This window comes from Trachypithecus francoisi, unplaced genomic scaffold, assembly GCF_009764315.1.
Source record: "Trachypithecus francoisi isolate TF-2019V2 unplaced genomic scaffold, Tfra_2.0 Lachesis_group9, whole genome shotgun sequence".
NCBI classification, from domain to species: domain Eukaryota; kingdom Metazoa; phylum Chordata; class Mammalia; order Primates; family Cercopithecidae; genus Trachypithecus; species Trachypithecus francoisi.
Genome location: NW_022681474.1, coordinates 41,409,524 through 41,435,750, shown reverse-complemented (window position 1 = coordinate 41,435,750; position 26,227 = coordinate 41,409,524). Strand labels below are relative to the sequence as shown.

The window sequence follows — 26,227 nt, the reverse complement described above, 5'->3', positions numbered from 1 at the left end:
TCTGTGAATCCCTGGACCTTCTGTTGACTGGCCTCTGCATTTGGTAAGAATAATCAAGAATGAAAGCTGTGGCCTGGTTTCAGTTTCCTGACATCAGTAATATTCAGTGTTTGGGATTTAAACAAACACAATTAGTATGGTTTGGCCAGAGAGTGGAAGCAGACCCTGGTCAGCATCCCCATATGCACAGCCCTGCCTCCTGCCTCCCCTTTCTCTGTACTTCCTGCCCCGGCTCCACTAGGCTGCTAGCTGCATCCTCTTGCTGTCTCTACCCTGTGCCTGGTCATGAGGAAGTTCCTGCCCGCACTCTGCAGGTTGTAATCCTTCTCCCCATTAAGGCACAGCTCTGACTCCACCTCCTGTGTGCAGCTTTCCCATTCTCATCCATTGGAATGAATTCCTCTCTGACCATTTTTTTTTTTTTTTTTGAGACGGAGTCTCGCTCCGTTGTCCAGACTCAGTGCAGTGGCGTGATCTCGGCTCACTGCAAGCTCCGCCTCCCAGGTTCATGCCACTCTCCTGCTTCAGCCTCCTGAGTAGCTGGGACTACAGGCACCTGCCACCACAGCCGGCTAATTTTTTTGTATTTTTAGTAGAGATGGGGTTTCACCATGTTAGCCGGGATGGTCTCGATCTCCTGACCTTATGATCCGCCTGCCTCAGCCTCCCAAAGTGCTGGGATTACAGGCGTGAGCCACCGCGCCTGGCCTCTCTGACCTTTTTATTGTGCTCTTAGGATCCGTGCTATAGGAGCACCATACACAGCCTGCTTTGTACTGACAGGTAGGAATGCAGGTTCCATGACAGCCATGTGGCAGGGACTGTGGCCCCCTTGTTTTTGGCTATGTCTCTAGTACCTAGAACAGTGCCTGACACATAGTTCACATTTGTTGAATGAGTGAGTCTTCTTAGGATCATGATAGTAATGAACAGTTATTGATTGCTTATTAAAAGTAGGCACTGTGCCAGCATCTCATAGTCATTCTCTGAGTTAATATTCACAATAACACGATGAGTAAATATTCATAGCCCAAGTTTACGGTGTGGGAAGCTGAGGTTCAGGGTCTAAGTAAGTGGCAAGTCCAAGACTCAGGTTAGTCCAATTCTGGAGCCCATCTTTTAAAATGATTAGACCAGTGGTTCTCAAAGTGTGGTTCCTGGATCTGCAGCATCAGCGTTACTGGGGACTTGTTACACATGAGGATGCTTAGAGCTCAAGCAAGACCCATGGGTCAGAAACTGCGAGTTGGAGCCAGCAATCTGTGTTTTAACAAACACCCCTGGTGATCTCCAGTTTTGGAGCCACCATACCCACTTATGCTGGGATGGTTCTCAAATTTTTATTGGAATCCGCCAGAGTGCTTTTAAAACTCTTCATGTTCAGGCCAAGCCTTGAAACCATTAACCTAAGAATCTCTGGGTGGAGGGTGTGACGTAGGCTCAGCATCTTTTAATGTTCCTCAGTTGTGTCTGAAGTGCAGTCAGGATGAGAACCACTTGTATACATCTCTTAACTTTCTAAACTTTACTGTGCATGAGAAGCACCAGGAGATCTTGTTAGAATGCAGTTTCTGATTTAGGAAGCCTATGCTAAGGTCAAAGATCTACGTTTCCACCAGCTCTCAGGTGTAGTGATGCTTCTGCTCTGTGGACCACACTTTAAGTAGCTAGGCTTTCCAATCCACTTAAAAATGGCCAAAACCATAATTACTTTTGCACCAAACTAATACATTGTGCTATCCAGTATGGTAGCTCCTAGCCACATTTGCCTATTTAACATTAAAAGCTCAGCTCCTCCATCCTACCAGCTGTTTTTCAGGTACTCAAGAGCCCCATGTGGCTCATTGGCTGTGGAACTGGACAGCACAAATGTGGAACATTCCATCATCATAGACAGTTCTGTGGGGCCACGCTGCTCTAGAATGAGTCCATGACAGCACACACCATGGCTTTTTACTTTTTGTATGCCTGGGACACTCTTGCACATAGTGGAAGCTTAGCAAATGTTTTCTGAAGTGATTTTGAGTAAATGGACCAATGATAAAAATTCTATATCTAAAAGAAATAAATAACTTTCCTGAGGAATTGCTAGAGAAATCATGAATACACTGTTAAAAAGGAACCCTCTACCACCCTACCCAAATTAAATTAAATATACTAAAGGTATCAGTAGGCAAAAAAACACAAGAGACCCTGGACCATGCTCCAGCTCCAGAACACCCTGTTCTCTGCTACTACTGAAATGGCATTTTGGGCTCTGAAAGGAAAGGTCTCTGGTGCCCCCTAGAGGCTAATCCTGCAATTTGCTGGATTTGTGAGCAATTAAGTAGCCAGGGGAGAGGAGAGGGGGGCCAATTGGCTCATGGCTCAGATGGGCAGTTAGTGGTTAGCAGTGGTGGAGAAAGGCTCACTTTGAACTCCCATAAGCTATTTGGCGTATGATAACGTGACTCAACCGCTAAGACCAAAAGCCCCCCCCCCAAGGGAGCTTCTCAGTGACAGTGCCCCAAGCCTGGAAGGAAGGGCCCCTGAGTGCCCCCAGAGGTCACCCACTCCATGTTTCAGGCAGCTGACTTCCAACTTGGACATCTAGATTCCCTGAACCTTCTAAGTAAACTGCTGTATGTAGACTGTGGGTTTCCTTAGAATAATAATAGTGAATTAAAGAAAAGTAAAAGTAGGATTTCCCTTTTTGGGCCAGGTGTTTTAGGAGAGTGGGGGCTGGGGGGTTTGAGAGAAAGAGAAATCCAAAAGAAAAGTGCTTCTATAACCAGAATAAAGTTAGATGTGTTCATATTACACGTATTACATATGTATGTGTATATTTGTATGTATGTGTATGTACATATAGTATATAATTGTTTCACGTGTTCTTCCAAACAGTACTATGAAATAGGTGTCATTTGGAGGCCCATGTTACAGATGGGGAAACTGAGCCTTTGGAAGGTTAAATAAATTGCTGAGAGTCACCTAGTGAGTAAATGGTAGAGCTCGGCTTTGATCCCAGGCAATCTGCCTCCAAAGTCCATATTCCTCGATATGATACTATACTGTCTCTCAAGCTATAAACTTACCTAGCCATTATGTTTACACTTAAGAAGATAATTCTAATAGTGTTGTCTGATCAGATAAAAATACTAAATACAGTTTCTTCTTGTCAAGTCCCCTGACAAAAGGCCAAGATACTCCTTGACAGAATTTCCTTGGTACTCCCAGATGAGAAAAGAAATTCAGAAAATAAACTCAATTCATTAAAAAAAAAGGTAATACTTTTTTTTAATAACTTACCAGCCTCCAAACTACTTTTTTTCCCCTACGTTCACCAGTCCCCCCTTCTGAGCTTCTTGACCCTTTCTATACAAGTAGCCAAATAAATAAAAACAATCTATGTTTTTAACATCAGTCCATGTCACAATAGTATCATGCTAGATATTATGGGCTGCTGTGGTCTGAATGTTTGTATCTGCCCCAAATGTATGTGTTGAAGTGAAATCCCAGTGCCGTGGTGTTGGAGGTGGGGCCTCTGGGAGAGGATTAGATCATGAGGGTGGAGCCCTCAGGAATGGTATTTGTGCCCTTATGAAAGAAACCCTTGGGAAGCTGTTTGTCCCTCCCACCATGCAGGGAAACAAGAAAGTGCCATCCATGGAGCAGAGAAAAAACTCTCCCCAGATGCTGAATCTGTTGGCACCTTGATCTGGGACATCCCAGCCTCTAGAACTGTGAGCAGTGAATTGCTGTTGTTTATAAATTACCCAGTTTAAGGTATTTTGTTAGCCTATATAGACTGACAAGGGGCTGTAGTCTTGGTTGGAGCTTTTTTTTTTTTTTTCAAAGGAGAAGAAATTCAATGCCACCATACACCTTAGGAATAGCATTGCAGTGGAATTGCTCTAGTGTGGCAAGAAAAATGAACTCATTATTAAATTCTGTCCCTATGATTGGTCTCTGAAGAAGGCAGCCCAGCCAAGTGGAATACTAAAAATTTGGATGTATTTCAGGGAGTTCATTGCCATTCCGGTTGCTGCTATAGCTAAAACTGCTTCTAGAGAAATTACTCCTCTCCAAGAGATTTCCAATTGTGTTCCCTTGATATTGCTTTGTCAGGGACATGCTTTAAATAAGATGCCCTCCGTAAGTAGCAGAGATTCTAAATCCTCATTGACTTGCATGGCTCTGTTATATGCCAAATTGGAAATACCATCCTAAAATGAATGTCTTCAAGGAACGAATTCAGCAGTAGGTTTGCATGGATGCCAAAACCTCTCCAGATGGCTGTACTTCATCTGGGGTATTATTGGAACAGCCTCCTCAGCAACCTAAATCTCTAGGACTGGACGTATATTTACCTTCACATCATCTTCAAAAAATAGATGCCTCGATTCTTTTCCATGAGATCAGGGCCATAATGACCTGGCTAGCAGATCGGATAGGGAGAAAATGAACACCTGAAACCAGCTCAGGGATTCTACTGCATTATTCAGCTGAACACCTACTGTGTGTAAATCCCTAGGTGCTAGGAGTGACCCAGAAAGGGGGAAACATAGATCTTGCCTCTATAAGATGCTAATAACTTAATTAGAGGGTCCTCTAGAAAGAACAGTAAGTTTATAGGAATTTAGAGGAGGAACAGATGGAGGAAAGTTGGCCATCCCAGCCCAAAGTAGATTTCAGGTATCTAAAATATAAACATGTTTCTCCTAGAGCAGGACTACTCGATGTGCAGTCTGCAAGCCAGCACATGGCCTGGGACATTAATAGAAACAAAAATGTTGGAGTTCAACCCTAAACCTGGAGAATCTCTGGAAGGTGGGGCTGAAGGATCTGTTTTAACAAATTCTCCTAGTGATTCTTCTATGGGCTAAATGATCTTGGCAGTATATATTAGAATTACCCAGGAACTCTGACACGTCCTCCTGGCCAGATTGTATTTCTAACCAAGCATGAGAATTGGGGGTGAACTCAGCCACCAGAATGTTTTAAAGTTCTCTAAATAATTTCACTTGTGTAGCCAGTGTTGAGGGGCCTGGCACAGTTGTGGTTCTTAAACCAGCGGAACATACCTGAATACCTGAGAAACTTCAACACACACACACACACACACACACACACACACACTTAAGCACTTTCCCAAATCTATTGAGCGAGGCTCTTTGGTTTGTGGTAAGGACAATTGCTTTGGAATTGTGCTTTGGAACGAGCACACTATGTATTCTAGATAGACCGGTGGTTCTCAAACTTTGAGTGCACCAGAATCACATAGAGCTGTGGTTAAATTACAGATTTGGGGGGTTCCATCCCCAGAGTTTCAGATTCAGTATGTCTGGGGTGGGGCCTGAGGATTTGCATGGTTAACACATTCCCAAGTGATGCTGCTGCTACTGATCTGGGGGCCACACTTTAAGATCTGCTGGTCCAGCCCAGGGTGAGGCTGAACTTGAATTCTAGTTGTAGCTGTTATGCACGTTTCCAGGATTCTGGTATTCCAGTAAACCTTACTGTTTTATGCTCCTAAATATCAGTATTCTTATTAATGTAATCCTTTATTTCATATGTTTTTGAGATTAAAATCTGAGTCATTTACATCTTGAGATGTACTCATCATATGATATTCTGTATTATAATTTCAACGTGAACAACAGAACCCTTTTTTGATAGCTTTTGGATCTTCCACTTGTAATCCCCTTCTAAGGTATACCAAGTCCTTGGTTACTAGTAAGAATGAACACCTTTGCTTGACTTTATTAGTCACTAATATTTTCTCTAGAGCCAATTTGTTTGATATCGCTTCCTAAACTCTCTGAAATTGGGATAGGGTCAGCTCATTGAGGAAAATAGATAGAGGATATGTTGGAGATTAGGGATGGAGAATGGAGGAGGGAGGTCCCAGGCCAAATTTCTAACCTGTCCTGAGAGCCTCACTTCCTACCTTCTCCCAGGCGTTGAGCCTCACCTCTGACCTTCTCCCAGGGATAGAGTCTCTCAGCCCGCTCCTCAAGGGAAGGGTTCTCTTAGGGTCCAGACTCTCTCCATCAGCAGGGTAACTTATTTTAACAAATCTTCTTTCCCAGTCATCCCACTTGCAGACACTGAGATGCCCAGCCTGCTCATGAGAGTAAGAACAGATGCTGGGTGGTGAGCAGATCTCCATTTTTCTTTTTTTTAATTTATTTTTATTATTATTTTTTTAGATGGGGTCTTGCACTATTGCTCAGGCTGGAGTGCAGTGGCACAATCTTGGCTCCCTGCAACCTCTGCCTCATGGGTTCAAGCGATTCTCCTGCCTCAGCCTCTCGAGTAGCTGGGATTACAGGAGCCCACCACCATTCCCAGCTAACTTTTGTATTTTTAGTAGAGACGGGATTTCACCATGTTGGCCAGGCTGGTCTCGAACTCCTGACCTCAAGTGATCTGCCCATCTTGACCTCCCAAAGTGTTGGGATTACAGGCGTGAGCCACCGCGCCTGGCCCCATTTTTCATAAGACACACTATATCACTCAGAATAAATACCAAACACTAGTGTGGTGCCACTTTGCTCCCATATCACAATCACTAAATTCAACTTCTCTCTTTAAGGCCAGGTAGGAATTTAGCAACCCAGCTCATAAAGCGTACACTTAGCTTATTATTTCCTAGGTGGATGCAAATCTCACGGGCCAGATTGGGAGCACAGCAGATACTTCCTTTTTGTAAAAACTTGGCTGAGTGTGGTGGCTCACTCCTATAATCCCAGCACTTTGAGAGGCCAAGGCAGGAGGATGGTTTGATCCCAGGAGTTTAAGGCCAGCCTAGGCAACATAGTGAGACCTGTCTCTACAAAAAAAATTTGTTTTTTAGCCCAGCATGGTGGCATATGCCTGTGGTCCCAGCTACTCAGGAGGCTGAGGTGGGAGGATTGCTTGAGCCTTGGAGGTTGAGGCTACAGTGAGCTGTGATTGTGCCACTGCACTCCAGCTTGGGCAATACAGTGAAATCCCATCTTAAAAAAAATAAAATTAAATTAAACAAACAAACAAAAAACTCAGTCTCATGGTCTTCCTCCTTTATATTCTCAACTAGCTTTCCTCTCCAGCTCTGTTGTCTGCATTTTTGTGAATTTGTCCCATTTTCACTCTAGCCGGCCTACTTACCAACCACTCCTACCCAATCTCAGATACGTTCCATCTGCATGGTTTTGGTAGTTTCTTGTCTAGCAGTTGCTTGCCTGTCTTCTCTGCTTACCTGCACTCAACCAGTTATTATTCTGTTACCTTGCCTCTTCTAAAACCACTGTAGTCTGAGTCACTCTTTTGATCATGGGTGGTCTTCTGATGTGGCTGTGTTTTTATAAGTAACATGTACATGTCTGACTCTTCAACTAGATCAGGAGTTGGCCAGTCTGGCCTACGGACTGTTTTTGTAAATAAAGTTTTATTGGAACATAACTATGTTCCTTCATTCACATATTGTTTATGGCAATGACATGAAGAAGATAGGGCCCACAAAGCCTTAAAAATTATTGTCTTGCTCTTTAGAGAAAGTTTGCTGATCCCTGGTCTAGATTTGCAACTATGTTATATATTCTTTTATATTCCTCTAAATGTCTGGCACTATGTTTTGCATACAATTGCTGCTAATCAATTTGGATGACCTGAACATGAACTTTCCTCTGAAGTCCTTATAAATGTAATAGGAATAAAATAAGTTATTTTTTGCTGTTGTTATTGTTATTATTATTATAGCTGCTGTATACAGTCCTGCTATATAATGTTTCTGTCAACAACAATTCCCATATGCGATGGTGGTCCCATAAGATTATAATATGTATATTTACTGTATCTTTTATATGTTTAGATGCACAAACCTTACCACTGTGTTACAGTTGCTTACAGTATTCAGTACAGTAATGCTATACAGGTTGGTAGTTTAGGAGCAATAGGCTACACCATATAGCCTAGGTGGGTAGTAGACTATACCATCTAGGTTTGTCTAAGTGTACTTGATGATGTTTGCTCAATGACAAAATTGCCTAATGACACATCCCTGTCATTAAGCAATGCATGACTATATTTTGTGGCAGGTATTGGACAAAGCTCTTTACCGGCCTATCTCATTTAATCCTAACACACAGGTAGAACTTGGAACTTGGAGAGGTGACCTGTCTTACTAGCTGTATGACTTCAGCAAGTGATACAGCAAGAATTCGAACTCACGTCTTTGTGATCTCAGCGCCTGAGCTTTCAATTACTACTATATACTCACTGTTTAGTAGTAACTCATACATGTGATGAGAGACAGAAACGTTTAAAAGCCCTACCAATGAGATAAATCATGTAAACAAGACTGGCCTATGTTATAAATAGGCTAGGACCAAGATGAAGCAAGTGACCCTGAAAGTGAGGCCTTGGCTGGGCGCAGCAGTTCATGCCTGTATCCCAGCACTTTGGGAAGCTGAGGTGGGAGGATCGCTTGAGTCCTGTTCGAGACCAGCCTGGGCAACATGGTGAGACCCCATCTCTACAAAAAATACAAAAATTAGCCAGACATGGTGGTGCGTGTTTGACGTTCCTGCTGTTCGGGGGCTGAGGTGGAAGGATTGCTCGAGGAAGTTGAGGCTGCAGTGAGCCAAGACCATGCCATTGCACTCCAGCTTGGGGACAGAGTGAGCCCCTGTCTCAAAATTAAAAAAAAAAAAAGAAAAAAGAAAAGAAAGAAAGTGAGGGTGCCTTTCAATTTTGTTCCCTGGATGCATCACTGTCTTACCCTAGTCTCTGCCGTGGTTAACAAACTTCATGAACATTGCCGGTTTCATTATTATCATCATCTTCATTATTATCATCATTCACTCAACAAACCTTAAAACAGGTGTAATGTGCCAGTTGTTGTGCTAGGCTTGGAGTTTAAACTGAATAAGATATTTTAGCCCTACTGTAGGAAAGATGAATCTATAAACCCCAGACTACAAACACAAATGCTTACAGGGACAAGAAGATAACAAATGGGTGAAGCAGGCCAGGTGGAGGCTGTCTCTAGCAGGAGAGTGAATGTCTCTCTTCAAAGGAAGGCTGTTCCATGAAAAAGAATGAAACCCTGTCATTTGTGGCACCGTGGATGGAACTGGAGGTCATTGTGTTAAGTGAAATAAGCCAAGCACAGAAAGACAAATATTGCATGTTCTCATTTACATGTGGGAGCTAAAAAAAAAAGTGGATCTCATGAAGACAGAGAGTAGATTGGTGGTTATCAGAGGCTGGGAAGGGTAGGAGGGAGGGGAAGATGAAGAGAGGTTGATTAATGGGAATAAATATACACTTAGATAGAAGAAATAAGACTTGGTGTTTGATAGATCATAGAGTGACCAGTTAACATTAGGATGACAAGTTAACATTAATCGATTGTACATTTCAAAATAGCTACAAAAGTTATTTCAATGTTCCTAGCATGTAGAAAAGATAAATAAGGTGATGGATGTCCCAGGTACCCTAATTTGACAATATGGATGTATCAAATTATCACATGGACACTGAAAATACGTCCATCTACTATGTATCAATTTTAAAAAGAGAGGCTATTGATCAGCCTTTGGCAGGGTCTTACCGTATTGACAGCTTCTCAATGTCCACTACCAGTTACCTCCTGCCCTTCATCTTTCCTACATTAAGGCAAAAATACAGTATTCAGTTAAAACTCCTCCTCCCCTCCTTCTTTTCTTCTTCCTCTTCCTCGTATTCCTCCTTCTCCCCTTCCTCTCCCTCCTTCTCCTTTTCTTTCCCCTCCTCCATGTCCTTCCCCTCCTCTTCCTCTCTTTCTTCTTCCTTCCCTTCCTCTTCTTCTGAATCAATCATTTTTGGCCACAGTGACCTGCCCTTTGCAAACTAGTATGTGTTGCAGTATTATTATTTCTCCTCTTGAGACAGGAAACTCTGGTGTTTCTCTGTAGGAAATGGTCATCTCGGGCTGCTCCCCTTCTTACTACATCTATTGCCCAGTATTCATCACAAAGCCTATATCACCAAACAGGTTGCATCGGATAGACAAACAAAAATTCTTACTGTGGGTAGGTGAATATTTTAGCAAACTTCAAACACTATAACTCTAATTTACAAACTGGATCAGAAATGCTTTCTCATGTTTTGGTGTCTGGAGCAAAGTGCACATGGTCAGAGGACTTCTTATTTCAATTTTCTTGTTTGTTTCCATTTATTTTATGCAGTAAGTAGCCTCCCTTCCATTAGTACAAGTACTTCTGGTGTGGTAGAGACGAAGGGCCCCAGCTCCACTGGGAACAAAGGGGACCTATAGGAAACACAAGTGTCCCCAGCTTTTCCATGCACTGACCTGCCCTAATGCCTATCCTCCTCCCATAGCCCGCAGAGACTCCCCAATCTCACTTCAGCTCAACCTCATTTTCCCCAGGACTGTTCTGAAAAATGTGTTGTGACGTGCTGCCACCTAGTGAAAGAAAGTGGGAATGGACATTATAGTGTCTATGGCCCTCAGAATTCTCTTTGAAGCCTGGTTTAGTTAACCTCTGCTGAAAAAAGTCCTAAGTTTTTAACTTTCAGAAAATATCTCTTATAAGACTCCCAGATGGTCCAAAGACTATTTAGTGAAGCCTGAAAAAGACAAGTGTCAAGTGAATAGCTAACAGTTTGAAAAGTAGGTATACGTATTCGGGCTAAGTATAAATGGAAAACAACTCCCCATAAAAAACCATTCTAATTGGACTTGCAGGGCAAGTTAAGAGGAGGAAGTCAGCAACTCCAGAGTATAGACATTACCTGTTTTCACTAAAATAAAGGACTTTCTTCAACTGCAGTATTGCACTATCATTTTATCTCCGTAGAATATTTTCCTTCGGTCTTTTGACTGAATTGGTTTTGAGTTTAAAAGAAATATTGAAATGATCTGTCACTTTACTTTTTGCCTATCAAGCTGTCGGCTTCAAAAAATGAACAAATGCATGAATTCTGAATAGATATGTTTCTCAGACCTAAAAAGAAATAGAAAACGTATTAATAAACTTGAGTCTAGTCATCATATGTGTACTTCAATATATCATAACTGATTTATGAACCACAAGTACAGTGTTTAAGTGAAGACTTCTCTGCATTCGTATTTTAAGTATTATTATTTCATTCTTTCCTCTTGGGGGGCAAGTTAGTATAATATTACCATTGACTACCATTGGGTGGGTCCCAAAGGTCATTTCTGTGGAAGGTAATAGAGCTTTTCATATGAGAAGCTTTCAGCAGCCTAGCACAGGCAGCACACTGTGACAAGTGGCCAAAAAAAGTAGAGAATATTTTTATCCTGAGTTTTCATGGCATGAATCAACTCATTCTTCAGAAGTCTGTATTTTTTTCTCTATTATGGCATGTCTGGCATTTCCTTTGACTCTGGCTGGTCTTCATCTCAGCAAAGTGGAAAAAACGTATTTTTGATGGGAAAAAAATGGAAAGAAACTGAAAGAGGGAAAAGATCCCTAATACAAGGAGAAACGCAACTCCAGATTCCCTATTGCCATATGGAACATTTAGGATTTCCCAGGAGGAAACATGTTCAAGTGGTTGCTTCTGTTCCCTCCAGACTAAGAGGGATCCTGACAGTAGCTGTGGCTGGTGAAGGAACACTCTATTATCTGGCTCTGGGTGCTGCAGAACCAGGCAGTTAACAGGGCAAGAAAACCAAATGATCCATGGGTGCAAATGTGCTTTTGCCAAAGCCACTTCACTGGGGTCTAGATAGCAAAGAGAAATGGTGGCTTCTAGAGGAGGAAGAGTTAGGAAGTAATCCTGGAGTCAAGTTGTCTTTTCTTAAAGATCATGTTTCAGGATAAAAAAAAAATCAATGGCAGGTGGGAGGGTGGGGGACAAAGAGGGTGGGTGAATTATGAGTTTATGTCTGTGTTTTAAAATAGACACCCACCTTGAAACTGCCATTTAGAAATGTGCATGGAGGGAGAATCTTCCTGATTCTTAGTTCTAATTTATGGCCAATTTATGAAGTCAGTGTCATCTGTCTTCCTGCTGGTGTGTGTTCAGCCTGGCCACCCTTTATGCCAAAGACCTTGAGCAGACCTTGGCGAAAACCCCCAGGTGTTTTACTGTCAGCAGTGATCCGTGGAATGGATTGGGGCGGGCTGCCTTGCCTTGGGCAGAGTTCGTGTGTCACTCAGGGGAAGATGCATCAGGCTGCTGAGTCAGAGGGAGTCTGCCTTATGTCCACAGAGAGGAGTGAATCAGAAAGCCAGATGGGTCCAGCTCTCAGGACATGACAAACTGCAGAATGGCAAGCTGGGGGGTTTGAGTACATCATACCCTTCTTAGTCTACTGATGAGAAAACTGGGGCCTGGGAATGCCCAGGAATTTGCTTACATTTCTTCTCCTAATGAATTAATTCTTTCGTTTGTTCAACCGTGATGCCTTGAGTGTCTCCCATGTGTCAGGCTTTGTTCTAGGTGCTGGGGTTAGAAAGAGGAAGAGTGTCACATGAGGAGAAGACACATGTCACAGGTCATTCTAAAAGGGAAACCCAGCTGAGAATGAAGAGTGTCTCAGGGCAGAAAAAGGAAGGAGCAAAGACATCCAACTTGGCACTAGACAATTTGGGTCCTGATTTGACAGTCTTTAGTAATTAGCATAACCATCAGTGCATCATGGAAGCTTACCCCATGTACCATTTCTTAGCTTTCATTACTGTTGTGATTGCAAAGGTACTTGGAAGATTACTTGATGAGTCTCTTTCTGTTGCTCCAGACTCAGACTGTGAGTTCCATTAAGGCAGGGATCTTTCTCAGCTCTCTGTTTTATCCCCAGAACTGGACAGAGCACTGCACGCATGGGAGATACTCAGTAAATAGCCACTGAGTGAACAGTAGAATGAATGACAAATGATAAGGGTTCCCAAGTTCCATTCTATAGAATAAGGGTCAGCAAAATCCTTCCATAAAGGGCCTGATAGTCAATGCTTTTGGCTTCAGGGGCCGTATGATCTCCACCACCACCATTCAACTCTGCCTCTGTGGCATGAAAGCAGCCATAGGCAATATGTGAAAGAGTGGACATAGCTGTATCCCAATAAAATTTTATTTGGGACACTGAAATTTGAATTTCATACAATTTTCATGTTCCATAAAATATTCTAATGTTTTTTAGCTATTTTAAAATGTGAGAGAAAAACATTTTTAGCTGGTGCCCTGTGCAAGAACTGGTGGTGGCCAGATTTGTCTCACAGGCTATAGTTTACCAACCCCTGCTATAGGAGGAAGATGAATAGGGTAAAGGTTTTATGAGGTTTTAATTGATTCATTTATCCATCTGCTTGAGCATTTACTTGCTCGCTGTCAGGCTCTGTAACAGGCATTGGACATACAAACAGAAATATGATTAGTCACCAATATCAAGATGAAATCATTATCCTTGACAGGTCAGATCTTCAAGGATGAGTCACGGCTGTGTAGGAAATATGAACCCCACAGTCTGTTTAATTGATGTATGCTATGCACTCTAAAATTATTTGGAGATTTCTAGATAAAACTTTCCAAATGTCACAAGTATCCTTCCAGCATTTCATATTTACAGACTGGAAAATCAATGGAGATGGAATCTTTTTCCCACTATCTCTAAGTTAATTTGCCTGTCTAATGCTTAAACACTTTCTGCTAGTTCTATCTCATTCTTTACCCATTGGAGAGTACCAGTGGATTTTCAGATAACTTCCTTGAAGACCAGAAAGAAAGATTAAAAAAGAAAAATTTCCAGCTCCTTCTTTTTGGCTTGGGTCTTCCAGGTCTTTATCTTAATGAAAACTAGAGGCAAAGGTGTTTTCTCTGGACTGTAGTCAGAGAACAACAAAATCCCCCATCTTTTTTATTTCCTGAAGACAGAAAGCTGTCCAGGAAAATATTAATAAAAATAGAAATAAGATGAGATTAGAACCTTAGAAGGTTTTGCAAAATACTTTTCTTGTTTGACTGTTTCTGGCCTTTTGTTTTTTTGAGACGGAGTCTCGCTCTGTCGTCCAGGAGTGCAGTGGCGGGATCCCAGCTCACTGCAAGCTCTGCCTCCCGGGTTTACGCCATTTTCCTGCCTCAGCCTCCCGAGTAGCTGGGACTACAGGTGCCTGCCACCTCGCCTGGCTAGTTTTTTGTATTTTTTTTTTTAGTAAAGACGGGGTTTCACCGTGTTAGCCAGAATGGTCTCGATCTCCTGACCTCGTGATCCGCCCGTCTCAGCCTCCCGAAGTGCTGGGATTACAGGCTTGAGCCACCGCGCCCGGCCTGTGGCCTGTCTTAATCCAATAATCTATTAAACTCCAGCTAATAGTTTCTTTCTCCATCCCCAGCAAATTTGCAATCCTCCGGAATCCTTTTGGGAATTCCAAGGCAAACGGCCTTAAACAAGAACTTAATTGTCTGAGAGATTTTGTTTGCTTATTAGAACTGTTTGGTCCACAGCATTATCTGCATGGGGGAATAACTCCCTTAGCTGCCATCAGTTTTACAGGTCTTTGCTCATAGGATTACAGTTCTTTTACATAAAAGGATGCTTGGAAATTGGCACCACCAAGAGTGCCAATTTTGAGTATCTTTAACTGAGTTTAAAGTAGTAACTATTTAACTAGAATCAGTGTGCTTCTTGATGTCTAGGAATAAAAGGCAAAGGGAGGAAAGAACAGGATTTGGGACTACAATTTGAGATTAATAAATGATTCATTCAATGGATACATATTGATCATAGCACAGTGCTTGTTGTGAATGGTACTGTGAAATGTAAGGTACAATTTCAGCCTAGAGTAGCTTAATCTAGTTACAGATATGGGAATTCCAAATACCTTATCTACAACGAGAGTTCAAAGTATTTGACAAGTCAATATAACAAAAGATGAATAAACAATTAAGTAATACCACAGAAGAGTAAACATGAGAAGATATGCATTTAAATGTATGCAAAGCACTTATTGCTTTGGATAGAATTCACATGTTATCCAAGCGTTGATTACACGATACATGCACATCTCTAAACACATTCATAACTGAATTCGGCTTAATAGGAAATAAATTGAATGATGGAACCTAGTGTGCCTGACTTTTCTCAGATGAGATATCTGGCTTGTACAATGCAGTAACTACTATTAAAACTCTATCAGGCACGGTGGCTTACACCTGTAATCCCAGCAGCTTGGGAGGCCAGGGCAGGAAGATTGCTTGAGCCCAGGGGTTCAAGACCAGCCTGGGCAACAAAGTGAGACCCTGTTCCTACAAAGAAAAAAACAGTAATAGAGCGTGGTGGCTCATGCCTGTAGTCCTAGCTACTTGGGAAGCTGAGGCAGGAGGATCGCTTGAGACAAAGAGGTTGAGGTTGCCATGAGCCATAATCATACCTCTATACCCCAGCCTGGGTGACAAACAGAGACCCCATCTCTTAAACAAAACTCACTAGGATATACCAGTGACTCCATATGAAGAATCATACCTGTCCTTCTCACCTTGACCTGAATTAATGAATACAAGTATCAGTAAAACAGCTGTTATTTAATTCCTTATCCCACATCTGTCCTTGAAGGCTGTCACGTGGCCAAGGACCATGGAACCGACAGACAATGTGTCCATCAACAAGCAGTTCAAACCAAGCCTGTGGCTGACCATATTGAGTGAATGAAAGAGCCTTGGAGGGACTGGGCCTTTTAGAAAAATCGGCTCGTAAGTCAAGAGCATGATGTCAGCTGCCTGTGTGTATTTCATGGTGAGAGTGAAAGCAGATCTAAATTATGAGTTGTTGAGTCACCTGCATGAATCAAGTCAATTCTTAATTTGAAAGGAAGCTCAGTGCCAAGGGAACATAACATATGGAAGGAGTGGCCTCAATGACTAACAAAATCAGGGCCTATCAGGACTGCCTGAGTTTACTTAGGTGCATTTGTAAGACATGACATTTCCACAGCTGTTCAACTATGTGAAAACCTTTTGTAAGCATTACTGTATTTGATACACTCTGTGAGATGGATGTTACTGTTATCTCTGAATTGGCAGATATGGGCAAGGATGTTCCAAGAGGTCTGCAGGGTCACACAAGTAGTAAATAGTGTAGCCAGGGCTAGACTTAGAGGTCTTTTAACCAGTCACAGTCCCCCTCGGCAGTGAGAGCTATGGTCTGCCCCTGCTCCCTCAGTGTGCACCAATTAGTTTAGGCCTGCATTCAGATGGGATGAGTTATGTTCTGATTAGGAACCACATGCAGTGTATGCTATAAGTTAAAAGCAGGCAGATGTGCCTGTGGCCATGGGGACTTGCTGGGGGAGCTGGACTTGAGCCTTAAAACATGGAAAAACCTTAACTGAATGGAGTGGAGGGCCAAGAGCATTCCAGACAAGAGAAAAAGGTGAGCAGGGGGAAAAATTTCATCCTTCTTTGGGGAGCCAGGAAGTGGACTGGTGTGACTATTTCAGGGTGATCGTATAGGGAGGCAGCTGAGGGATCCTCAGCGGGTGGTTATAGTAACTGGAATGGATTTACTCTGGGGCAGGACTTACTCCACTGACAGCCTTGGAGAAGAGCAGGGGAACTGGAGGAGAGCCTTCCCAGTTACCCTGTTAGGGACCTTCTCTTTGACTCTGTCATGCAGGTGCACAGTAGGTGGAATTCATCCACCTCCATCCACCCATTTCTTCTTTTTAGCTCATTTTGTTTCATTCAACAGACATTCCCATTACCACATTCTAGGCACTGTGTCAAGTCTTACTGAAGTTACTAAAAGGAACCCTCAACGAATGTTTTGTGAATTCAGACATGAATGAATGAACGAAAGAAAAGGGACAAGGGCTGGTGAGCTCATTCATGGGGGAGAAGGAAGTAAGGAAAGAATTCCAGTGCGTTGCATTGAATATGGCAGGAGAGTGCTGGGGGATCAGGCAGAAAAGAGACAGCCTGACGTGTCCCAGGGAAGGCTTTCCAAAGAAGGTGGTGTTCTGGCTGCTTTCTGGAGTCTGAAGTGGAAATTTATTAGCTAGAGGGAGGGGAAATACACAGGTCAAACTGAGGGCAAGTGTTGCAAATGAACAAAGGCCTGAAAATTAGGGGAAATGCAAGGATGTAGGTGTAACTTAAGTTGAAAAGTTAAGTTAAGGGGGAAAACGTAAGGACAGAAGACCAGGGAAAACATTCCCACCTGAGACCAAACAGAGCCACCTGGTCCAAGATCACTTCTTTATGTCTTTAGGCAAGCGCTGGGCCAAAATGGTGCGGCTCTGGGATCTTTTCTCACTCAAAGCCCTACACTAAGCCCATCTTTCTCATAAGAAGGCTGAGGGAACATCTGTCTAAGATAAACGCCTAGTAATTTAACAAAAAAAGAAAAGGCAATGATACTATAGGGAAGAAAAGAAAGAAATGCGTGGATGATGTTACTGGGCTATTATTTTCCTAAAACAAAAGCAAGAAATGAAGTATCTTTTAAGAGCTGTCCTATAATGCCATTCTGGGAGCTTAGGAAAAAAATCAAAATGTATTAGAGCTGTCTCAGACCTTGGATGGTTTATGGCAGCATCTAAAATTGCTGGTAAAATTATGACCTTGTAATTCACAGCCGTGTCATCTATTCTCTAGCACACAGTATAATTTATGTACCAAGCCAGTTGCTTCAAAAAAGAATGGGGAAAAACTCACACAACACAAAGTTTATAAAATGCTGTTATTTTTAATGTGTAATGTCTTTAGTCTAAACCTGTGTTGTTAGGAGGAAGGGTGTGCTGTTGCTCAAGGTTATTACCACAGTTCTTGTGGTATGGGGTGAGAGTACGAGGATTACTTATTACACTTACGCAGGGCAGGCTGCCATATCCACAATACACAGTCCTCCCTTCCTCCCTCTCCCAGAGAGGGCTGCCACCTTGAACTCCTTCTTCCCTTGAGATAAAACCTGGGCAACTACTAAAGCTTGACCTTGACTCATGCCTTAAACCTGAGCACAAAACTTAACCTCTGCTGGGAGGCCTTCCTCCCTACAAAACAAAGAGGTCTCAGGAAAACTTCTTAGCAAGCCAAAGATGAGATTTCCACTCAGCTTCTCAAGTTAGCCTGGCTTTGACCCCAGTTAGGGAGCTAGAGAGGAAATGAGCTGGGAGCAAACTAGGAATTGTGGAGGGGGAACTATGGGCAACATCAGATTCATACAACTCTCACTTCCATGAGAAGGGGGAAGGGGAGAGAGAGGAGGCTCCCATAGCTGAGTGATCAGGTCCAGAGACCTCCTTGTGATCCAGGCTGCACCTGCGCCAGTCTGCTTGACCTTGAGCAACAAGCTATGGCCTCTGAATCCTGTCAACCTCGCCTATAATAAAGAGATGAGCTCCTGCCTTCACTACCTAAGGGAGTTACTGTGAGGATCAAAGGGTCTATTATAGCTTTTAATCTTGAGCCAGTGACTAGGTCATTATTTTTCTCTTGCTCTGCCTGTTCCATTTTCTCCTCATGGCATACAGCTCTTTTGCCTCAAAGAAGATTCTTGAGGATGATGACCTGCCTCAGACTTCTTTCTCCCTAAAAGTGTTTTCTTTTGTTCAGTTTCATTTCTGTCTTTCCAATTATTCCTGATTATTTTCCCTGAGCCTCTCAGAGATCTGATCACCTCATTGTATAGGAGCTATTTACACTCCTTTTTTGATATGACCACATGCTTCTCTGGATCTGATTCTTAATTCTTTGCTCCTTCCCTGCCTGCCCCCAACCCATGGGGGCATCAGAAGCCATGGGAAGGGAGGCAGCCCATCGCTAAGGAGGAGGAGGACCTTGTCAGGGTGTTCGTGGTGCAGGTGACCAGAGGACAGAGCTCACTGCTGTGATCCTGGAGAGGGTGCCAGGATGCTGTTCCCATTAAAGGCAGTGGAGCCTGGAGACACTGCAGACTCGTGCTCAGACCTCCTAGACTTTGGTCCTTGCTGTGGGGCTTGCCTTGCTGAAGGCAGGATGAGGGGCTTATTTTTCTGGCTGAAACACTGCATCCCAGAAACCACAGAAATACTTCCAAAACCCCCAAGATAAGAGTGCTCTTATTTTGTTCCAACTTGAAGAGGGGTTTATTTCATAGGATTGAGTAAAGCAAGTCTGGATATCTTTATTATGTATTTTCAAAATAATTATTTTTTTATTTAAAAAACTCAACATACTCATTTAAGAGAAATGGAAGCCACACAGAAAATGCCAAGAAGAATATGTCCAACAAACCAAAGCAAATATCATACAACATTTGATCACATTGGATAAAGATCATTCTAGATATTTTTCTGTGCAGTAGATAAGTAAATAAGTTAGACAAACAGACATTTATATAAAATGAACTTGTATTAGCCTCCTGAGTAGCTGGGACTGCAGGCACTCGCCACCATGCCCGGCTAATTTTTTGTTATTTTTTAGTAGAGACAGAGTTTCACCATGTTGGCCAGGATGGTCTTGAACTCCTGACCTCGTGACCCACCTGCCTCAGCCTCCCAAAGTGCTGGGGTTATAGGCGTGAGCCACCGCGCCTGGCCTACATACTTTTTTAAAAAATAAAACTGTTAAATTTAAGCTTATTTGTGTAGTCACCCAGTGGGTTTGCCCGGTCTGCTGCACAGACAAAAGTAATTAAGTGAGATGGCAGTATTGCTGTAAAGAAAGAGTTTAATTAATGTGAGCCTGGTCACGCAGGAGGACTAGCGTTATCATTCAAATCAGTCTCCCCAAAGGCTAGGAGGTCAGGATTTTTTAAGGATAGTTTGGTGGGCAGGGGGCTAGGGAACAGGGAATGTTGATTGCTTGGGGGTAAAACCACAAGGGTGTGGAAAACGGTCCTCTTGTGTTGAGTCTTCTGGGTGGGGACCACAGGACCGGCTGAGTCATGAGTCTCGGGTCCAGGTGGGGTCAGTCTCACTCGCCAGAAATGCCAGAAGTCTGAAAAACATCTCCCAGGGCCAGTCTTAAGGTCTACAGTGGTGATGTTATTTACAAGAGTGATTGGGGAAGTTACAAATCTGTGACCTCTAGAACAATAGCTGGTTATCATTTAACTGTGCTAATGTGTTAGCAGAATTCAGGCCCCTCTTATAACCCGAACCTTATGGCCTTTCGTTAGTTTTACAAGGACAGTTTAGTTTTGGGAAGGGCTATTACCATCCTTGCTTAAAGGTTAAACTATAAATTCCTCCCAAAGTTAGCTTGGCCTATGCTCAGGAATGATTAAGGAAAGCTTGGAAGTTAGAAGCAAGATGGAGTCAGCTCTGTCCGATTTCTCTTATTGTCATAATTTTGCAAAGGTGATTTCACTTGAATGTAGAAAAATTGGAGAAAAATGAAGGAATCGCTGAACTTTGTTAACTTTTAGTTCCTAAGACATGCTGATATGAGTATGAGAAACCTATTAGGAGAAAAGATGAAGGTAGAGTCATGTTTTCATTTAACTTTGTTTGTTTGTTTGTTTTTTTGAGACAGAGTTTTGCTCTGTTGCCCAGGCTGGAGTTCAGTGGTATGTTCTCGGCTCACTGCAAGCTCCGCCTCCCGGGTTCACGCCATTCTTCTGCCTCAGCCTCCTGAGTAGCGGGGACTACAGGCGCCTGCCACCACGCCTGGCTAATTTTTTGTCTTTTTAGTAATGAATGACGGCGTTTCACCATGTTAGCCAGGATGGTCTCGTGGCCTCGTGATCCACTCGCCTCGGCCTCCCAAAGTGCTGGAATTACAGGCGTGAGCCACCGCGCCCGGCCAACTTTATTTTTTAATTTGATGTAAAACAGATGAACTTTCTGCTGTGAAAGAAGAGAAAATGACAACATTTCATTTTCTCCCCCATCCTTTCCCCTCACTTCTTAGTTATGTAATTGTTTCACTGTGTCAGGGTTTTGTGACATTCTCTTGTGAGGTTATAGCTTTCAATTCTATTTAGCCTTAGTAAAGTCCTGCATTTTAAAGTGTTCAGTACTCACTCAGGTTCATTTTTTGCATAGCATCTTCTTACTGTTTTAGTTCAGATCGTAATGGTGGAGGAACCATCTCCACGGGACTGAGAATAAAGACACTTGTGTTGAGGTTCAGGCATAGAGGGAATAAAATCTCGGGGACAGCATGGGAGAGGCAGCCAGAGCTGTGACTGAGCATGCTTCCAGGGAGGCAGAACAGAGCAGGGTGAGCACACATCTGAAGTTCCACTGCCTAACTTTCAACCCCGGCTCCGTCATCTCATTGCTAGGTGAGCTTGGGCAAGCTATTTAAGCTCTCTGTGCTTCAACTGCCACATCTGTAAAATGGGGACAACCATGGCCACCGCATGTAAGGTGTTGTGGGAATAAAATGAGTGATTTAAAAATGATTAAAGAGGTATCTGACTCACTGTCAATATTTGCTCTTGTTATAGAATCACACTTTTTGGAGATCAATAGCAGGCAGGAAAGAATTATCTGAGAATCTCACACTTATATCTCCTTTCTTTAGTTGTTTGCAGGGATCTTTTAAAATGTCAACCCTTTTTCAATCTGCTTGTGTGGCCCACCTCTTTAAACTTTTTCCTTCTTCTTAGACAGAAACCAAGACCTCCTTATGGTCCATAAAACCTGCCATGGCCTTAGGGCTTCTGCCTTCTCCTGCAACCCCCAAGCTTCTTCTCCCTGCCTCAGCAATGGCAGGCAGCAATCCACTCCATTGGATGGCACTTGCCCCTGCGTCCCCTGGATGGCCCACTCTCACCCTTCAGTTCTCCACTGGTCTGTCAGCTCATTAGAAAGGCCTCTGTGGCAATACAGTCTAAAGTGTCCCTCACTGGAATTTGTGTGTTTTGTAGCAATTTATACAAGCATTTGCTTGAAGCAATTCTGTAATTATTTGTTTGTTTGCTTAGTTGTTCAGTTGTTTCTTGTTGTGGCTTGTCTGTACTACTAGGTCATAATCTACCTGTGGCAAGGGATCATGTCTGTCTTATTCAGTATTTTCTTCCAGCACGGAACAATGCCAGGCACCAGTAGGTGATTAATAAATATTTATTGCATGAAATATCTCTGCCTCTATATATCTGTATCTCTATATAGATACAGATGGACATTGCATATTAAGATACCTACCTGTAGAGAGGTAGCTACACAACTATCTATACAGATATAGATACTCACTAAGTGGCCTGAATTATTCAGGCAACAGTCTTTCCCTTTTATCATTACGTTTTCTCTTTATATGACAGTTATCTAAGTAATGAAGAATTGGAATCAGGGCTAGGGGTGGTTAGAGGAAGAAATTTGAAAAGCAAGCGACATTCATTGAGCATTAGTTGGTGGCTGCACAGTGCTGAATGTTTTGTGCTGTAATTCATTCAATTTCTTTTTTTTTTTTTTTTGAGACGGAATCTCACTCTGTCACCCAGGCTGGAGTGCAGTGGCCGGATCTCAGCTCACTGCAAGCTCCGCCTCCCGGGTTCACGCCATTCTCCTGCCTCAGCCTCCCGAGTAGATGGGACTACAGGCGCCCGCCACCTCGTCCGGCTAGTTTTTTTGTATTTTTTTAGTAGAGACGGGGTTTCACCGTGTTAGCCAGGATGGTCTCGATCTCCTGACCTCGTGATCCACCCGTCTCGGCCTCCCAAAGTGCTGGGATTACAGGCTTGAGCCACTGCGCCCGGCCTAATTCATTCAATTTCTATAGTAACCTGTGGTATTAGTCCATTCTCACACTACTATGAAGAAATCCTCGAGACTGGGTGATTTATAAAGGAAAGAAGTTTAATTGACTCACAGTTCCACATGCCTGAGGAGGCCTCAGATAACTTACAATCACGGTGGAAGGCAAAGGAGAAGAAGGCACCTCCTTCACAGGGTGGCAGGACAGAGTGAGTTCAAGCAGGTGAAATGCCAGATGCTTATAAAACCGTCAGCTTTCCTGAGACTTACTTACTATCACGAGAACAGCATGAGGGAAACCACCCCCATGATCCCATTACCTCCACCTGGTCCCATCCTTGACCTGTGGAGATTATGGGAATTACAATTCAAGATGAGATTTTGGATGGGGACACAGAGCCTAACTGTATCACCTGTGAACAAGAGACATTTTCTCATTTTACAAATGACATTGGGAAAGTTAATAAGTGACAGAGCTGGGTCTGGAGACTCCTGTCCGTTAGGTAATGTTGCCTCTGAGAGAAGCAGGACTTGGTGAGCACTCGGCAACTTTGGGCAGATTGCAATACCTGTAAACTCCAGGATGTAAGTTGCTCGTGCAGCCCCCATAAATAATTTCAAATCATACGTGAAAACCAGTATGAATCCGAGAAATGAAGAATAAAAAAATCATCAGGGTGGGTTTGGGTTCATCAAAAAAGGGGGTGAGGCGGGGCATGGTAGCTCACGCCTGTAATCCGCCACTTCGGGAGGCCGAGGCGCTTGAGCTTGTGAGTTTGAGACCAGCCTGGGAAACATGGTGAAACCCATCTCTAGAAAAAATACGAAAATTTAGCTAGATGTAGTGGTGCACGCCTGTAGTCACGCAGGAGGCTGAAGTGAAAGGATCCCTTGAGCCCGGGAGACTGAGGTTGCAGTGAGCCAAGATGGCGCCACTGCACTACAGCCTGGGCAAAAGGGCCAGACCTTGTCTCAAAAAACAAAAACGAAAAGAAACAAAGAAGATGAAATCAGAAAATTTGGGTGTAGTTGAGGAAACGTATTTGTCAGCAGAATTTTGGGGGTGAGCTGGAAATTATGGAATGCTTTTCTGGGTAAAAATCACCAGTCTCAGGCCTTCTTTTCCCAAAATGTTCTTCATGGAGTGTTGGGTTACACTGAAAGGTGGTATGCATTATTTGGAAAGTGAACACTGTGCTCAAGTAAGTTTGGGAAACCTTCATTTAATTAAAGAGTTTCTTAACCATAAGAATCTTCAGGGCCTTTCATATGCTGGTGTGCATTGTCAGTTTCCAAGGCTAGGAAGTGGCATTTCTCTGCATCTATAAGACCTCAAGATGCCCTTGAGACTGTATTCCACCTGATGCATGGCTCCAGGGGCCTTAGTCGGGGAGCTCCACATTTTCCATGTTCTCATGACAGCGGGAAGCCCTCAGTGAATGGAGGAACGGTGTGCAGGCTCGTAATCAGTCCTTTCCATCCACTGCTTCATTGAAGCCCCACATCAACCTAAGACGTAGGTTTTATTATTCCTGGGAGGCTGGCCCTGTTGGTGCCTGTCCCCACAACCCAGACCCCCTTGCCTTTACCTATAGTGCAGGTAGCTGGATTTTGAATTGCCAGCATCTGTATTTCTTTGCCAGAGGACTTTCTCCAGTCACTGAAGCTTGCTTGTAGGCCTGCATACAGATCATAAGTGCTAGGGAGTTAATGCCCCCTCAACCAATGACCAACAGGAGATGATGGATCAATACCCCAGCCCCCTCACTCCTCAGTGGGAAGGCTCTTCCATTTACACACAAAGCCATGTGTAGACCCTGGCTGCCAGGGTACACCAGTGGGATTTTCCTTTGGTTGCCCACAGTGTTAAATCCTTGATAACAAACTCTTTATGGATGCTTTCTCATCTCCTCCCCACTTCCCTGTTCCCTTACTGGTGTTTCCCGAGATCACTTCCCAAGTAAACTATTTGTAATCAAATCCTTTTCTCAGGTTCTGCTGCAGAGGAACCCCAACTGAGACATCCCATTTTACAAAATAATGACAACAGCAATGATATACACACACACATACACACACACAAACAAAACAACAAAAAGAGTCTCCAAGAGGTTATGGAAGGTACTCTAGGAAATAGCTTATGCATGGTAGAACCAGGACTTAAATTTCACAGCACATTTATTTAGCACCTGCTATGTTCTCCTTGCTATCCTAAATGCAGAGGTGACAAGATGAAAAAGACAATCTTGGACCCTCTGTCCTGAACAACAGGCAAAAATAAATTAGTCCGGGCTTGTCTTCAAAGCCTCTGCCCTTAACCACAATACGCTGCTAATTCTCTCAGGATGGACATTTGACCCCCTTTTGAACTGGGAGTCCATTTCCATACCAGACTTATGAAGAGAAACTGTGGTATTCAGCTCCTATTCTGCCCTCTAGGCTGTGAAAAAACTGCATCAGATCAAGGGTTTTGATTCATGAAATATGCTGGAGAAAATTGCAAGATTTCCTGACTCAGTGATTTTCCTGCCCAGTGTAACATATCTCTTAATTAGTGAGTTGCAATTAGCATTTATAAAAAGAAATCATTCTACAAGGTGAGTCCACTGAGATGTAACATCTTGCTCCAAACACTGTCCTCCTGGTGTGAGTGGGATCATTCAGAAATTAAGTATCTTAATCAGCTGAGTGCTCCAGCATTCAAATGTATCTGGCCCAGCTGGGAAGCCAGAGTCTGTGGCAGGCATATGAAGCTTACAGGAGGGAGGGAGTCTTCTGTGTACACTAGCATTTGTTCATAGTTGCAAAGTAGCTGTAGAAACTACAGATTTATGGCCAGGTGCAGTGGCTCACACCTATAATCTTAGCACTTTGGAAGGGCGAGGTGGGCAGATCACGAGGTCAAGAGATTGAGACCATCCTAACCAACATGGTGAAACTCCATCTCTACTAAAAATACAAAAATTAGCTGGGCCTGGTGGCTCTGACCTGTGGTCCTAGCTACTTGGGAGGCTGAGGCAGGAGAATTGCTTGAACCCAGGAGGTGGAGGTTACAGTGAGCCGATCTCACGCCACTGCACTCCCGCCTGGTGACAGAGCAAGACTCCATCTCAAAAAAAGAAAAGAAAGAAGCTGCAGATTTGTAAGAATTATTGTTATTTTTCCTACTTTGGCTATTTTTAAAGTTATACTTCTTTGTTGATGAGTGAACTCCAGTGACATTTCTTTGTTGATGAGTGACATTATAATTATAGAAATTTGATCTGAAAGGGGTATTAGCTATTGGTTGGTTATCTATTACCAACACTCCCAGTCCCTTCTTCCTCCCTTCCTTCTTGCCTTCCTTTTGATGAGAAACCTAATCACAAACAGAGAACATGACTTGTCTAAGGTGTCTAAGGTGTGTTGGAATACTCCTGAAACTAGAACCTACTTAGAACCACCAGAAACCTGAAGTTCTTTTGTTGTTATTATCTTCTTTATCTCTCTCAGAGGTTCTGATAGAAGAATGATCATGAAAGGAAGTTTAAATTGTCAACCAATGTAAGATTTTGCATTATTTATGCACTTCTGCCATTTGGGCTATGTGCTCAGCACTTTTATTAAACTATCCA

General features: G+C 43.1%; 1 protein-coding gene across 13 annotated transcripts in view; it reads left to right on the top strand.

Moving 5' to 3' along the window:
* Window positions 1–26,227, top strand: part of KCNMA1 (potassium calcium-activated channel subfamily M alpha 1) — a 781,341-nt gene that overhangs the window by 478,379 nt on the left and 276,735 nt on the right. The window lies entirely within an intron of this gene.